Here is a 17595-nt window from a genome sequence, read left to right on the forward strand (position 1 = left end):
CACCCTTCCCCTGTGTCAGAGGTTTGCAATCAATGACAGTCCAGCACTTTTTAGTTGGTGCACTGTTAGTGTGCCTCCAGAGGCTTCTTTGCCTCTGCACAAGCATCTGTATTTTGATGCAGGTGCAGAGGTAAAGTGATCTCCTCATTTGCATTGGGCACGCCCGATGCAAATTAGGGAACACCCTCTGAAGAAAGCGCTGGCACCTTATACGCACCAGTGCTTGTAGTATTTTCAGAACGGGCCGCACAAGCATCTGCAGCCCATTCTGAATACCAAAGTGCCCCAGGGGCATGCAAAGTGGGTGCAAATGCCCATTGTGCCCGTGGGGTACCAGGTGTAATATGGCCCCTGGTTTTTAGTAGAGAACTGAAGCAAGACAATAACTGACATGCCTTTACCTAGTTGTATTAACAATGAGAATTCTCCACACACACGCTTTCCATGTGACGTTCACTCTGCTTTTCAGTCTTCTGTTTTAAAACCATCTGCTCCCGACTTTCTTCTCTCACCAGAATCTAAACTTTAGAATAAAAAATAAACTTGCTTGTCTGACTTGCCTGTACTGCTGAGTGGATCTACATTTCACAGCTCTGAGTGAATCTTGCTGTGTGAACCTACATCGATCACAAATGTTTTCTGTTCGACAGTGAGGGCCACAAAAACCAGAACACTTCCTAAGTCCTAGAGCCAGCCCTTATTTAGAATCGTGTGGAGGCAGGTCACCAGTCACAGGATAGAGCAAAGTCAGAAAACGCATGATACAGGGATCCGAAAACATAGGCAGTGGTCAGTCTCCTAAAAAATATGCCTATGGAGTCCACTGATGCCTGACCTCAGATGATTGGGGTCTCGGTGGCTTCCATACATCTCCGACAGAGGCACATCCTTAGAATCGGAAGCCTGCACAAGGGGCACATATGGAACTATATGCACATACATGCAGGTGTAGACATGGTTGCCAAGCTAGATGGACTGAAGATCGGAAGCAATTGTATGGCTCCAAAAACAGTAAGGATTTTTGTTAAAGAGAAAGATAAGATTTTTTTTTTTTTACTTTCTCGAGTTTCCTCATGAGTTGCAGCAATACACATATTTAATTTCCAATGTGGTGGAATTCGGTAATATCTTGCAAACGTGTTAGGGTCACATGTGATACTTTTAAGGCATGTGACCGAAGCAACTTATTCAAAACATATAGGTGAGTTTAGATGATTAAAAGTCGAACATTCAAGATGACATGTTAGCGTGACTTTAAGGATATTATGAATCGAGAGGGCCTGCTTCAGTTGGAAGCCAGTGCCACTTTATACTCTGTCTTTTAATCCCTGTATCATCATATACTATTAGCCAAACTTATGGATGGGAGGGGATATAAATGGACAATTTACTGCTAACACAGCTTTGATGTCTAAATTATCATGGCTTTCACAGTAATTGTTTAACTCAAAATAGTAACCGAAAATATATACATGCAATCTTAAAAGTTATGCGCTGCATCTATTGAAATCCTCTGATCCCAAAACGTATGCCCATATATAATTTAATGTAATCAACCATTTTCAATTTTGAGAGTGACATATGGAATTATAGTTGGGTAACAGTGAATTACTGAGTTCTTTTTCACCTAGGGGTTCAGAGTAGCATCAAAAAGACAACAAGAGCGAAGCTCGAGCTGCCCATGATGTTACTCAAAACTCTGAGGTAAAAAAAATCCTGTAATTCACTTTTCACCCATCTATAACTTTGTGTTATGTCTTGCCTCCAAATCATCTGCCCCTGCTTTAAACTGTTACGCAGTGGCAGAGGAGTAAGTGGGAGCCACTCATAACATGGCCTCTTTTATGTATCCCTGTCTTAAAGGTTAAAACAAACTTATTTATTACTCGCTGTCAATTGTATACATTTTATTTAAGTTTTAATATCTGCATACAATGTTATATTTTATGAAATGTTCATACTTCACTTCCCTTTTTGTTTTGTTTCCTTTTCCCCCCCTGTTTTCCTTTTCCATGACTTAGATATAGGTGTTTATTGATTCCGTTTTATTATGCCTTCTCAATTTTATTTTTGTATCTCATATACCTTTCATTGATTGAGTGTATTACACTCTGTATTCTATGCTATGTTTTGGTTTCAATAAACTTGAACTTAAAAAAAAAGGTTAAAACAAACTTAACTTCCAATCTTGACCAACCCCCACTGCCTTCCCAATCTTCATTCACCCTCCTGCACCTGTACTTTCTGTTTTCAGGGAAAGCAGAAAAGCTGGGCTGTGCTGACAGGCTTTCGCTGAGCCCTGTCAGCCTGGCCTGGAAAGACTTTATGACATCACAACAGCTAGAAATCAGTTTTGTTATCAACTGTTGCTGTGTCATAGCAGTGAGTTATGAGATTCAGAAACTGAAATAAATGATAGAGTCTCTCTATGAGAGCCATGATAAACAGAAGAATAATGAACACACACAAAAAACAACAGCAACCTACACTGCACTTTCACCCATTTACAGTCTATAACTGCCCTGAGACTGAAATCCGAGAACTTAAGCTGTGAGAACATGAAATATGAGCACTATAACACTCAAGCTATTGCTTGATTTTTCAATTAAACTTTTAGATCATCAGTGTATAGGAAGGCAATGAAATGAAATCAAATCCATGATTCAATTTTGCTTGTGCAGAGCACCATATAATTTGCAATCTCCCACGTTGAAAAATAGCGCCTGGTTTGCATGCTCGAATTGGTGAGCTAAGTTCCTATGGTAACAGTGAAATCGGAAAGCTTGCAGAAAGAACTTTCCTCTTACTCCTTTACAGCAGCTGCCACTGTGACAAAAGGATTTTAATAAGATGTGATTGTGAGGCATCAAATGCCTGATAACAGTATCTTGGGGTGATCATGGGCCTTCTTTAATCGTGCTGTCAACTTTGTGCATTTATCCTATGTGCATGTCAAGTGTGTGTATGTAAACAGTGAGCGTGTTATCCCTGCCTGAGAAATTGTGTGGTTGGTTGTGGAGGGTGTGTGCCCTTTTCAAGCAACAGCGACAATTGCTCTCAGAGTGAACCACAAAAAGGTACTTAATTAACCTGTGCTTAACCGTCTTATAGCTTGGCATACAAGCAGTCAAACTTAAGTTAGAGGTAATGTGTAAAGTATATAGGCAGCACACAAACAGCAGTAAAGTGAAAACACAACACAAGAATAATCTGGCGCCAATTTAGGAAACTAGAGTAAATTTTTTTTTTTTAAACCTTTATTATAGCATTCAAGAAAATACAGGCATGGGCCTACAACCGCGGGGGCTGGCCGCTGGATAGATTAAGACCACCGACATTACAGTACTACACAGCCCATCAGCCGACACCCCAGAGGTTCGGCGGCGATTCAGGACAAAATTGGTATAAGAATGCAAAATTAAGTTTCAGAATGAGTCAGAGGTTTCGTTTTATATTATATGAGAGAGGATCAGGTGTCATACAATCAAACCAGATAATGCGGGGGACAGGGTAAGAAACAGGATAGACACATAATAACCACTGTGATGGAGAATCGGCGCCAAAGGATACAGATCGATGCAAATGAACACACAATATACATTCCATGTTGCGCCAATTCTCGGAGCCTGCCCACCCGGAAATCGGATATCAGAAAAGCATGAGCACTAGATACAAGCTTACGGTAAAAGTCCGGATGATTCGTAGCTATACTGATCCTTAAAAAAGAAAAGGAAGGAAAAGAAAGGCCATAGAAAATAAAAAAGGCAAAATAAAAAAAACCCCGTCCAGCCCCCCACCCTGCACCCCTGCAGATGGCTACAGCCTAACCCCACTAGCAGCGTGCCTGTCGCCCCTAATAACTAAAACCCTAAAGGAAGGAAAAAGAATGGAGGAGGGCATAGACAGTCGGGCACCCAGCCCCTTTAGACCCCCCGCCAGATACAGCCACCCCCTATCAATAAAAGAACACTTATGACAACAGTATAGAAGAGAGTAGAGGGTACCGGAAAACACCGCCCAGCCTCTTAGAGCAAGCAGTTACAGGTCGAACACTTGTGAAAGTCACTAATACCCTTCCCGACCTAGTCAATCCTAACCTTGGCCCTTCCGAACAAGAACACGGACCCCTCCCATCGAGACCCAAAGGCACACAAAGAGGTAATAAAGGAGAAAAGAGTCATCAAAAAGCAATCCATGGCGACTCGCAGGCAGTAGGTCCACGGGAACCTTAGACGCTGAAGACCTCTCCCTCCTGGACGAACAGTCCCAATGTATTCTGCACAGGAGTCGTAGAGTCACCAAGAGAGGAGAAGACGATCACAAAGTGAAAGGAAAGTCACAAACAAAAGTCTCCGGGAGGGGAACGCCTCTTGATATCTCCCCAGCCGGTAGTGGCGGAAGGTTCGGTGATACCATAACATCCTTGGGAACACCGCCTCCCAGGGCACCATCCGATGGTTCCAATGCCGGTTTCCTCACGGGGCTCTCGCACGGAGTCAAAATGGCCACGGCTTGAACGGCTGCAGATTCCTGTTTCAATCGTAAGGCCGGGTCCGGGTCCACCAGGAGCATCTCTGATAGGCGCGAGTCCAATTTGCTCAATAAGACATCAACCTGTGATCGAAACGCCCAAATTTCCGCCAGTACTGACTTCAGCGATGGCTCATCCATCGTTCGATCCACGGTTTCATGCCCGATATCAGTCCCAATCACCTCCCCGGGTGAATCCGGCATCCTCGGGGGGGACAAACAGGATCGCGAACATACAGATGCGGAGGGTGACCGGTCTTTACTCGCGGCCACGGTCCACACCGTTAAGGCCGCAGGTCAGAGGCCCCGAACCACGAACCCCGGCGGCCCCGATACCGGGTCCGCGGGACGGGAACCCCCACTCACAGCCAGCAATAAGCAGGATCACTCCTCCATCGATAATGAGCAATTGAAACGATCACCGCCAGATTCGGGCTTAAACAAAGCCTCCACTCCGGTTGACCGGACCCAGCCTGGTTCTTCTGGCCGATGTTGTTGCACTGCAGCCCGGCTGTGAAAGTACTCGAGGCCCCGGCTTCACCGCTGGAGCAGGCCGCAAACTTCAACACGACAGAACTTCTTCCAACAAGCCGATAAAAGTTTCCGAATTTCACCATCGGAGTGCGGAACAGCTCATGAACACAGAGACCGGGCGTACAGTCAGGATAATGTACAGGATATCGCGGCGGGTTACGGAGGTCGGCGGAGCCGGGAGCCTAAGCAGCCATCTTGTTTGCTGACGTAGCTCCTCCTGACTAGAGTACATTTTAATAGATTATTTGACACCAAAATGATAAAAGTTCAACCTGCAGATGTGGAGATATGCAATTGAAAAACAAAGAAGGTAAGTACAGTGCCTAAATGCACAAAGTGCCACTCCCGATTATCTGTTCTTGTAAGTCTGGGTGCAAGTCACACGTTCAGGCTGATTGCAATGTAGTGTGTGTTTGATAAAGGGGCCAGGGTTAGTCTTGCTGAAAAAGTCAGCTTCTCAAAGTCCATCACAAAGAGTCCAATTCATGGTGGAGGAGGCCACAAAGAGAAGGCAGAGTGTCGTCATCACTGTAGTGCCAAGAGAATACCGGGTGTCTAGGATGGCAATTGCTGTAGTGTGAAAATCTTGTCAAGCTTTTAAGACGGCTGTTGAGGGATCTTCGAAGTGGAGGTCACTGTGGGCTGTTGATGCTGTAGCGCGAAGTACAAATCTCAACCTGCCAGTTGTTGCTGGCGGTCACTGCAACATCAGGTTTCACGTCCACCGTAGCATTGCATTGGCATTGACGGGTGAGTCGGGCGGCAAGATCTTGCCATGAACGGGCTTGTTCACTGCCCAAAACTTCAGAATTTCTCAGCTGATGCCATACCAAGGATCCAGGACCTGGGAGGCAACTCTTATTGATCAGGAAATGACTCAATAAAAGCCTAAAACTTCAGGATGTCTCCTTTTCTACTAGACAGAGCTCAACGGAAGCAACACCAAGGGTCTAGCACCTGGGAGGCTCTTATTGAGGATCTGGAACTCACTCCAGCAAAGGCCAGCAGGGCTCAGCCATGTCCAGTTGCAAGTCCAGGCAGGTCCAGATCATAATGTCAGAATGGCAGTTCCAGGGAGGGCCCTAGAGCTTGTTGTGTCTCTGTAGCTCAGAATAGAAGGCCAGCTAACTAGCCCTTGTAGTCACTCAGGTAGCCTGGGATAAAAGGAGCAGGTCCAATCTTCCTTCTCATATAGCAGGCCGGCCTCGGGCAACAATACAGTCTTCTGGAAGCAGGGTATTCTCTTCTGTAGTGTCCACAGGTCGAGGAGTGTACTGAAATGTGAGTCTGAGGGTCCTCTTGTTATACCTGATGCCCACTTTATAGTAGAATACACTTCTGGGGTCTTCCCCATTTAGAGGTTTCTATAATTTCCTCCTGCCTCCCTGTTCTTGTCCCAGTCTGTCTGAAAGCACAATAGACAAGTGTAAAGTCATTTGTGTGTAAGCAGAGGCAGTGTCTTTGACAGAACAAGAATGACAGGTAAATCTCTGACCCCTCATCAAGTCAGGATGGCCCATCCTGTCAACACCCTCTATTGTGTGGCTGACTGGAGGACTACACAGTGGCCAACTGCCTCTCAAACCTAGTCATGTGACCCAGGAGCAGGCTGCAGGCACCAAATTGATAGAGCAAGAAAATTCCAACTTTCTATCAGTGATATTTTCAGAATTGTGACTTGCGATACGATTGTACCATTAAAGAGGTTTTTACATTACAATTCTTTAGAGAGCAAACTATACATTCCTACCTACTCCCAATCAAAAGTTAACACTTAATAAATGTTACCCAATATTATCCTACAGAAGAGGTAGTGTTTGTAGCAGTAAATAAAGAATATAGGTTGTTTACTACCAGGACATGTAAAACTTGAAAGCACATGCCCAAATTATTAGATACACTGCACCCTGCCCAATGGGTTGTTTAGGGCCTACCCCAGGCGTGATTTTAATTTATTGAAATGGAAAGATTAGGTCTTGCAAAAGGTGTATTTTGCCTGGTTCAAATGACAGTTTAAAACTGCATACACAGGTTGCAATGGCTGGCTTGAGACATTTTTAAGGGGGCTATGTAGGTGGGAGGCACAATAAGTGCCGCAGGCTCACGAGTATCATTTAACTTGCAGGCCCTGGGCACATTGTTTTCACATTCTCCCCTGAGGCGGAAAGCCGGGGGCGCCTTGCTTTACTCTTTGCCTGATTATACGCGCTATTGAATATTATTAGCGTTTTACCAAACTGTAGATATTTTAACCAGTCCGATTTTACTTGTATAGCCCTCACCTCGGTGCGAGATCAGCGTCGCCCCGAGGCTGCAGACAGGCTTCATAGCTTTACAGCGCTTGCTCCCACGCGCTGACACATCACCCCACCCACCTCAGCAGACATCTTGAGTGAGGGAAGGGTGGCGGTGCAGTGCTTCGAAACCTCCCGCCCTCCCAGATTACTTAAGGGTCAGGAGATCACCCCCACAGGTAAAATCATTTGTTTTCACATTCTCCCCTGAGGCGGAAAGCCGGGGGCGCCTTGCTTTACTCTTTGCCTGATTATACGCGCTATTGAATATTATTAGCGTTTTACCAAACTGTAGATATTTTAACCAGTCCGATTTTACTTGTATAGCCCTCACCTCGGTGCGAGATCAGCGTCGCCCCGAGGCTGCAGACAGGCTTCATAGCTTTACAGCGCTTGCTCCCACGCGCTGACACATCACCCCACCCACCTCAGCAGACATCTTGAGTGAGGGAAGGGTGGCGGTGCAGTGCTTCGAAACCTCCCGCCCTCCCAGATTACTTAAGGGTCAGGAGATCACCCCCACAGGTAAAATCATTTGTTTTCACATTCTCCCCTGAGGCGGAAAGCCGGGGGCGCCTTGCTTTACTCTTTGCCTGATTATACGCGCTATTGAATATTATTAGCGTTTTACCAAACTGTAGATATTTTAACCAGTCCGATTTTACTTGTATAGCCCTCACCTCGGTGCGAGATCTGCGTCGCCCCGAGGCTGCAGACAGGCTTCATAGCTTTACAGCGCTTGCTCCCACGCGCTGACACATCACCCCACCCACCTCAGCAGACATCTTGAGTGAGGGAAGGGTGGCGGTGCAGTGCTTCGAAACCTCCCGCCCTCCCAGATTACTTAAGGGTCAGGAGATCACCCCCACAGGTAAAATCATTTGTTTTCACATTCTCCCCTGAGGCGGAAAGCCGGGGGCGCCTTGCTTTACTCTTTGCCTGATTATACGCGCTATTGAATATTATTAGCGTTTTACCAAACTGTAGATATTTTAACCAGTCCGATTTTACTTGTATAGCCCTCACCTCGGTGCGATATCAGCGTCGCCCCGAGGCTGCAGACAGGCTTCATAGCTTTACAGCGCTTGCTCCCACGCGCTGACACATCACCCCACCCACCTCAGCAGACATCTTGAGTGAGGGAAGGGTGGCGGTGCAGTGCTTCGAAACCTTCCGCCCTCCCTCTTCCCCATGCATAAAGGCATCATACCTTCCCGTCCGCGCAGCGGGCGGGCGCAGCGGGCGCGCCGGCGGCGCGCTGGAGGCGCGCCAGAGGCAAGCCCGTCTGCACCCGTCCGCGCCGGGACCGGGCCCAGGGCCACAACCCCTGCCCAAAAATTGTCTGGAGCCATCAAGAAGTACTCCAGCCAAAACCTACTTGCGCTTCGGCCACCTATCATGGCCAATTGCTTAAACATTAATCCTGCAGAGATCTACAAGGATTCCTCCACCTCCTGTCCCCACTGTTATGACACCATTCCACTCATACTTTCTAACATGAAAGGCACTATAACAGAACAGGAGGTGGGGGCTGCAATTTCTATAGCCCTTATAAATGCGCGCTCACTCGGTAAGCACAGGCAGGAAATCTATGATCTTATAATTGACTTTAAATTAGATGTACTGTTTATTACCGAAACTTGGGCCGATGACACTTCACAGCCAGACCTAGTCGTCGCAGTCCCACAGGGATATAAAGCTTACTGTCAGGATAGGCCCAAACAAAGAGGGGGCGGGCTGGCCATAATTGCTAGAGATTTGTATCCCGTCAGAACGACCCCCATTCCATCAACCTCCTGTGAAGCCATGCAATTTGCCATCAACGTTTCCCCTTTGTTTAATTTTAAGGGAATACTAATATATCGCCCTCCAGGATCCAAGACGGCCTTCCTATCCAGCATTAATACCATGATGGAATCCGTAGCCACGGAAAGCACCTTTACGGTTCTAGGCGACCTAAACTTTCACTTAGATCAATGTCACCTTACTGACTCCGCTGCCCTTATCTCCGATTTAGAAACCCTAGGGCTAAGACAATTTGTTACGTCCTCCACACATCAAGCGGGCCACATCCTGGACCCCATTTTTTCCAACCTAGAAGGCCTGCAAATTACCAACATCCTGCCTATGCCTTGGACTGATCATTTTGCAATTTTTGCAAACATACCCATTAGTAATCACTGCAGCACTAATCAATGTTCCATGCCCAAACATTATTTTAAAGACTGGAAAAACATAAATCATGAAGAGCTGCAACTCATACTGGAACAAACTCGTCCCACGTTTGCCTCAGATCCCAACTTAGCTCTCCAGCAATTCTACGACTGGCTAGGCCAAGCTACAAATCAATCAGCCCCTTCCAAAGAACATCCCAAAAACAGATCCAAACCTACTGCCCCTTGGTACAATGAACAACTAAGGGCACAAAAACAGATTAATCGTAGCAAGGAAAGAATCTGGAGAAAAGACTACGACACAGCCAGTAAACTAGTCTACAAGGAAGCCCTGGCACTATACAAAGCCATGATAGCGAAAGCAAAAAAAGAATACTATAGTGATCAAATTGAGAAAGCTAAGAACTCTAGCAAACAACTTTTTCAAATCACTAAAGCACTATCAGGTAATTCACCCGACCTCACTCCCCCTCCGTCGCAACTTTTGTGTGACTCCCTCGCTTCCTTTTTTTTCACCAAAGTAGATGATATCTACCAGGCTTTTTCCACCAAATTACCTCAAATTACAACCACATCTACTCCCTCTTCCTCGGCTAATATGTTCCTCAGTTTTCAACCAGTCACCCCTGACCAAATAAAAAATACAATATCCACTATTAAATCAGGATCACCTTTGGACCCCTGCCCTCTCTCCGTACTCCGACCGGTAATGGACTCTATCATACCGGCACTCACGCAGGTCTGCAATTTGATCCTCTTGTCAGGCAATTACCCGGACCCCCTCAAAAACACCTTACTAAAACTCTTGTTAAAAAAACCCTCCCTCGACAAAAGTGAGCTAAAAAATTATGGCCCCATCGCTAGCCTCCCCTTCATGGCGAAGGTGATCGAAAAAATCATGAACAGCCAGATTTCCGAATTTATAGAAAAACATCAGCTCCTGGACAGCACGCAGTTTGGGTTCAGGAAACACCATGGCACAGAGACAGCCCTGATCAAAGCCGCCTTCGACACGGTCGACCACAACATCTTGGTCGACCGTGTCCAGGGATGTGGCATCGGCCGTACTGCCAAAGACCTAATTGCGTCTTTCCTTGCCAAAAGAACGCAGGCTGTCATTCTAGGTCCCTTTCAATCGGCCCAACTCTCTGCTCCCTGTGGAGTTCCCCAAGGCTCATCCCTGAGTCCGACACTTTTTAACATTTATGTGTCGGACCTTGCTAAGACCATCAAAGCACATGGGATGAGCCTTACCTCCTACGCCGACGATACCCAACTTGTGTTGGCAATCAAAGGGAATGGAGAGCAAGTAGCCGAAAAATTTCAGGAAGGGCTCCTGGATATAGGAGAATGGATGGCTACCAACTGCCTAAAGTTACATTCGGAAAAAAACGAGGTACTCATCTTTGGACCTCTCTTACCAGCCTGGCCAACTAGTTGGTGGCCAGAGACCTTCGGTACCTCTCCTACACCTACCACCAAGGTCAGGAACCTCGGAGTCATCTTCGACGATGGTTTCATCTTCTTGGACCACGCCAATAAAACAGTGTCTACGGCACACCTGAAATTAAAAATGATCAGGAAAATACGTCCTTTTCTCCCTGACTCTGCCATCAAGACACTAGTCACTGCCCTTGTCCTTTCATCCTTGGACTATTGCAATGGGCTATTTCTTAATGCTCAAACTAGAGTAATCACAAAACTCCAAACGATACAAAACGCAGCGGCACGTCTGCTCTCTGGCAAGACAAAGTTTGAATCCATCTCCAAAAATATAAAGGAGTTTCATTGGCTCACTGTACAAAAAAGAATTCACTTTAAATCCCTCTGCATTGTGTTTAAAGCAGTCAACAATCAAGGACCACATTTCCTTAAAGATCAACTACAATACTACAAACCCACCAGAGCCTTACGATCAGCCACTCTCTATTAACTGGTCGTCCCTCGCACCAAAACTGTCACCTGGGGAGACCGTCGCTTTGTGGTGGCAGCCCCCAGACTCTGGAACACCCTGCCTCTCAACATCAGGCAAAGTACCACCCTCCTTCAGTTCCGTAAACTCCTGAAAACCTGGCTGTTCACTCAATAATCATCTCTCCCTTTACAGTCCGCCTCAATCAACCGGTTCATAACCTTACTTTCCGTATGCAAACAAATGATCTATCAGCGCCAAGACGCCCAAGGGTATATGCAGCGCTCTATAAATATTAAAAATAAATAAATAAATAAATAAATACCCTCTTAGAGCCAAAATATGATACCTGTCAGATGAGCAATCGACCAGCATCTTTGCTGTAAAGTGACCAGCTGACAGGTAGTCAGCAGTCCCGACTGCCAAATTAGGATCTGACCACCGTTTAGGCAGTCGGAAACATGCCTCTTTGCATTGAAAGGCCATCGAAAAGGGCAATCGTAATTCTCACATTGTAGAGATGAATTTTAGACTGCTGGCCATCGTAATGTGGCGGTCTTACTGCTGCTTTAGATGTTGGTGGGACCGACACTGATGTGCCCTCGGTGTCGGTCCTCCAACATCGTAATTAGGGCCTAACTAACGACCTATAACTAAATTAAATGTGCTTACTAGGTTAAGCAAATTTTACCATATTTAATGGAGCGAGAACAAGCACTTTGGTATCGCAAAAAGTTTGGATGTGACCCTGCAGAGAGGGCCAACCCCAACATCCAGCATGGTAGCCCGACTCTCTTACAAATATTTTGCAAAGGGTTTGCATCCCAAAAGTGACGCAAGCCTGTGCAAAATATTTGTTTTATTTACTTTACAGCGTAAAACTTGTTTCGTGCTGGAAAGTTGCCTGAAAGTAACACAAACTATTTACTCTGTGTTTGTATGCGTCAAGGAGAAGTTCCATGGGTGGCAAATGGGCGTTCCTGTTCAACCACACATAGTTTTAAATGCAAAACCCTATCTACTAACAATTGTTGACAGGGTTTTGCACAAAGAATAATGCCACTTCAAAGCAGGGTTTTATTTCTCCTAACTGTTCCCACTTTGCATGTGTGCTGCACTGTACTACACACATTCAACGTGGGAAAGGTTTTAAAATTAGTCTACACATAGTATTTAGTACTGTAAGTACACCTTTCCAGTGCAACAGCCTAATGTAGAATCACCAGACAACTTTTCACTATGGCACAAAGGTGCGTGTGTGACACTCTACAGCCTAATTGTGCACCAGTAAAAAGGAGAGAGCAGAATAGTGCCATATCGTAGTTGTTGTGGTGTTTTGATTCTCTCTCTCTCTGTTATGGAATGGAGCGCCACCACTTTGGGTGCTGCACTGCTTTGTGTGACAGTTTTGAAAATCTAGGCCTGAGTGTACCTGAGTCTGAGTACTGAAGCAAGTTTGATCCATCTTAGACGTCCCTGTTTTTGAATGACACAAGAAGAAGGATGAGGACAGTTTCATCATTCACTAGAAATGTATTTACTAGTTTTCTGTCACTAGAGGATGGAGATCCAGACACTGAAGTGACAAGAAATGAGACAAACCTACCTGTATAAATTCAAAGAATGCTTTCTTAGCAATGGGTTGATTATTAATTCTTCATGAGCACTGCCATTTGGTTGTTAGTGGGGTTGAATGGTGAAATTGCAATTACTGTTGCTTAAGGTAAGTAAGGTAAGGAAGGTTCTAGGTCACTACTGCATAAAGACAAGCATTTGACTGGGCATTAGGGTAATGGATCTATGGGTTATCTGTTGAGTTTTGAGCTCCTCCATCCCAACCTACCTTCCTGAGATGTCTGTATCTGCTAACCCTTGCTACCCTGAGAGTCAATTGTGGAAAGGGATCTATATGGCCCTGTTTGCAGAGCCATAGTAGTGGCAGGCCCAAGGACACCTGTTTCAGAATGCAGCATGCATTGAAAGAGGAAAAAAACAAGGATAAATTAAAGCATTTCTCCTTGTTGCAGTCCTCTATGCCTCCCCTGCATAGCGTTTGACGCACTTCCAGGTTTACGATTTCTCATAAATCTGGAAATGTGGTAAAAGCCATGGGTGTTATACCCATAGCAACACCCATTGCATACAAAGTGTTGCGTGTAAATGGGCCATATTTACAAAGACATGAAAAGCCACGCAGGGTGGCTTTGCGTGTCGTTGTAAATATGGGGCAGCAGGATGCGCTGCCGGTGTATCACAATAGTGATGCTCCAGCGGTGCAAGCGGGTTGTAAATAAGCCCCGAAATACATGTGAGTGATAAACAAGCACCGATTTTTATGTGGTAGGTATGTCACACTCAGCCACATTCTAATTCCATACATAGGAAAGTCATAAATGTTATGGGATTTGCATATTACATCTCTTTGCAAAATGCTCTTGGGTTGTCTGTGTTCCTGTTCAGGGCAGACATGGCTGTGTAGTTTGGACTGGACTGTTACTTTTGGAGGAGGGTCAAGACTAATTTGCATATGGCAAGATCCAAACTGAGGTGGCATGGTGGGCAAAAGAATGATGGATTGGAATGCTACCCCAAGCAATTGCAATGATTAGACTAATTGTAAACATTCATCCTATCCCCTTTTGTGTGCTTAAAAGTTCATAGGTGACTATGGAGCATAGTATCTGGCAACAGAGACTGGAATCTTGAAACCATCCTTAAAACAAGAGTAGTTTGTGCATGGTGCCGCTTTCTACGAAGGCTCCAAGGCAAAAACCGTGTTCTACATGACTTGACAAAAACACCGTCATGGACAAAATGCAGTCTTATAACCCAGCTAGACACAAATGAACTCTGCGTGTAGAAGTGCCAAATATTTTATGATTTTTGTTTTTAATGTGAAATGGTGGGCTCTCTCTTAGCGATGGAAAGATGAGAGCACGTGTGCTTTGTTAAAATACCCCTCACACACTAAAAAAATCCGTTAGTGTCATGCTTCATCATAGGGGTCTTCCCGTCCCTATAACGGGGCGGGGCGTGCTACGACCAGACGGACTACGCGGGAGCACTATAAATGTGACAGAGCTATGTGTGGGTGCAATAGTGTCAGTGAAGTGTAGGGATCTAACTAGTGAAATGCACAAAAAATACAAAAAATTTTAAAAATTCCCTGGCTAGTAGAACAAATACATTTTATTGGTATCTCTAGCTGGACATGTTAAAAAGGGGATAAAAGGTAGAGCAATTACTGACTCCCGCGTAGTCCGTCTGGTCGTAGCACGCCCCGCCCCGTTATAGGGACGGGAAGACCCCTATGATGAAGCATGACACTAACGGATTTTTTTAGTGTGTGAGGGGTATTTTAACAAAGCACACGTGCTCTCATCTTTCCATCGCTAAGAGAGAGCCCACCATTTCACATTAAAAACAAAAATCATAAAATATTTGGCACTTCTACACATTGATAGAATCCCTATGTTTACTATGAATCGTTCAGGAGGGTGATTCTATCTCAACCTCTACGCTTCCTCCTTTGATTTTTTGTGACAAATGAACTCTGATCATATCATAGCACTCATGGCCATTACCATGGGACCATATTGCTAACAGATTGATGCTGTCTGCTAATGTTGTATTTGACTGAACAAGCTGTTTTCAAGCCAAGATTTGCATGTCTTTTTCAACTCAAAAATATGTGTTTAAAATATGCAGTCAAGACCATTTCACACACTCTTTGCAGATAGTCGTGCTGTTTGTTCCTATTAAATAGTTTCTACTGGTAGTTGCAATTTTCGTTAGTGCCCTATAAAAAAGGTGTTCACTCCCCTGTAGATTTTTATTGAATTTAATCAGAATGTTCCAGGATAGTTTCAAAAGATTTCAGTACCATACATGTGATTAAATATATCCAAAGACATTGTTAAAATGTATACATTTCCATTTTTTTTTCAAATCAAAGAATCTCAAATAGCAGCCCGCTATGCATTTCAGTGCACCCAAATTGCCCTGTGAATCACAAGTCATCATTTAAAACTAAGGGGCACATTAGCAACAACTTGCGAAAATTATCGCAAACCGCGCTTAGTGCGATTTTTTTTATCACCTCCTATTGCTGGATTTTATTGCGGAAATAACGCAGAATTACCAACGTTTATCTCCACGGTGGGAAAAAATCCAGCGATAACGGCGAATCCGATGTTTAACGCAAGATTTCCAGTGATAAAAATCCTATTCCTAAGGAAAATCTTGCTAATAGGCAAAGTTATGGACCGAGGCAATATATATATATATATATGTATATATATATATATATATATTCACTGAAAAAACCATAGGTTTCACACCAGTTATAGTTAGCTGAACATTTTACTCATACAAAACCATTGAAATTCCCACGTTATAGTTAGTTGGACTCACTATAACTCGCGCGCCCGCAATCCACTGCGGATGATGTCACATATTACATCATTCATGACATGGTCAGTGACATCACTGATGACATCACTGATGACATCTCAAATGACATCACTGATGGCATCACTGATGACATCTCAAATGACATCACTGATGACATCATTCATGTGATAATACGATGCACCTCCTCACACTCTAATCTAACCTTTGATACATCCAGTGTTAAATACAGACTACCATTCTTGAAACCTTGACGTCCTTAATTTTTTCCTCTTCCCTTTTTTCCTCTCTTCTCCCTTTCTTGAAAATTTCATTTTTCCTTTGGATTGCTTATTAAAATTACAAATCTCAAATGTCACTCTATAACGATGCATTCTTAACTTAGTTCTACATCTTTTTACATAACTAAGATGACTTGTTAATCATATATGAATTGAAAGATGCATTACCAGTTTTTAGGCCCGCTAGACGAACAAAAATGTCTTCATATTATGTATATTAATCTCAATTTTTCTCGTTTGTTCCATCTTGAATCAAGGTTTTAAACATTATGATGTGTAAATGTTTTGTACATTAAGTGTAATTTATGATAAATATAAGTAATTTGTATTATGTCATGTTTGTTTTCAGCCCTGACAAAGTTACAATACGTAACGAAACGCGTTAGCTGTGTATGTCCTTTTTTGGTATAATTACCCAAATAAAGAAAAAGAAAACTCAAGATCACAAGTTCCAGCGTAATTCCTTTGAGTGCGCCTTCCATTCTGTTTTATATAAATATGAATTTAAAGTAAATAATAATGCAAGACATTCAGTAGCATACTCATAAAAGTAGTAATTTTGATTTTTAAAAAACGTATTTTGACTCCAAACACATTTCCGAAAATCAAGTAAAACGTCATTGTGACGCGCCGCGTAAGCACCCCCGGAAGCGCCTCCGTAAACGTCTACGTACGTGCCGCGTTAGCACACCCGGAAGCGCTCCGGAGCGTGTAGCGTAAGCGCATCAAGCCATGTGACCTTAAAACAACACTTTTCATTGGTTCATAACAGTTTTTTTTCCAAATATTGAAAGCCCCCACCCATTTCCCTCACTACCACTTTAAACTTGGAGAGAGCAAAAGCTGTTCCCTGGTTCTTCTGCAGCATATTGTCTTTTTCAGAAGAATGGCTGGAAGACAGACAACCTCCAGTGACTCTGATGAAGAGTTGGTGCCAGAGGACCCTCCTCGGCGCAAAGTAAAAGAGCACTTTATTTGGAAAAAATTTTCCTTCCCTGAAGGTGAAAAGAAGGTGAATGCGGCTAAGGTGTGCTGCAAAATCTGCGGCACTACCTTGTCACGTGGTGACCCAACAAAGAAGTACAGTTTTGGCAACGCCACTTTAATCAGGCAGGTGGAGAGGAGGCACCCCAATAACTTTGTGAGGGAGAGTGTCAGGGACCTGGCACGCAATCCCCGAAGAGATGGCGGCAGCACCTCCACCGGAGGAGCAACACCTTCTGGAAGACCTGAAAGACTAGTTTCAAATGTGCAGCCGGTCTTTGCAGGTCTGAAATTTCTCTGCAAGGACTGCGATGAACTGATTTGCTACGGGGAGCAGAGCGTTGAACTTGTTGTTCGCAGAAAGGAGGAACACCGCTGCTCCACCCGGCACTAATTTTTCCTGTTGAGCAGTTTGGCATTCCGTAGTTTTGTTTTTGTTCTGAAAAAAATACAATTGTTTTTTTAAAAACGTTCGG

This window comes from Lissotriton helveticus, chromosome 4_1, assembly GCF_964261635.1.
Source record: "Lissotriton helveticus chromosome 4_1, aLisHel1.1, whole genome shotgun sequence".
NCBI classification, from domain to species: Eukaryota; Metazoa; Chordata; class Amphibia; order Caudata; family Salamandridae; genus Lissotriton; species Lissotriton helveticus.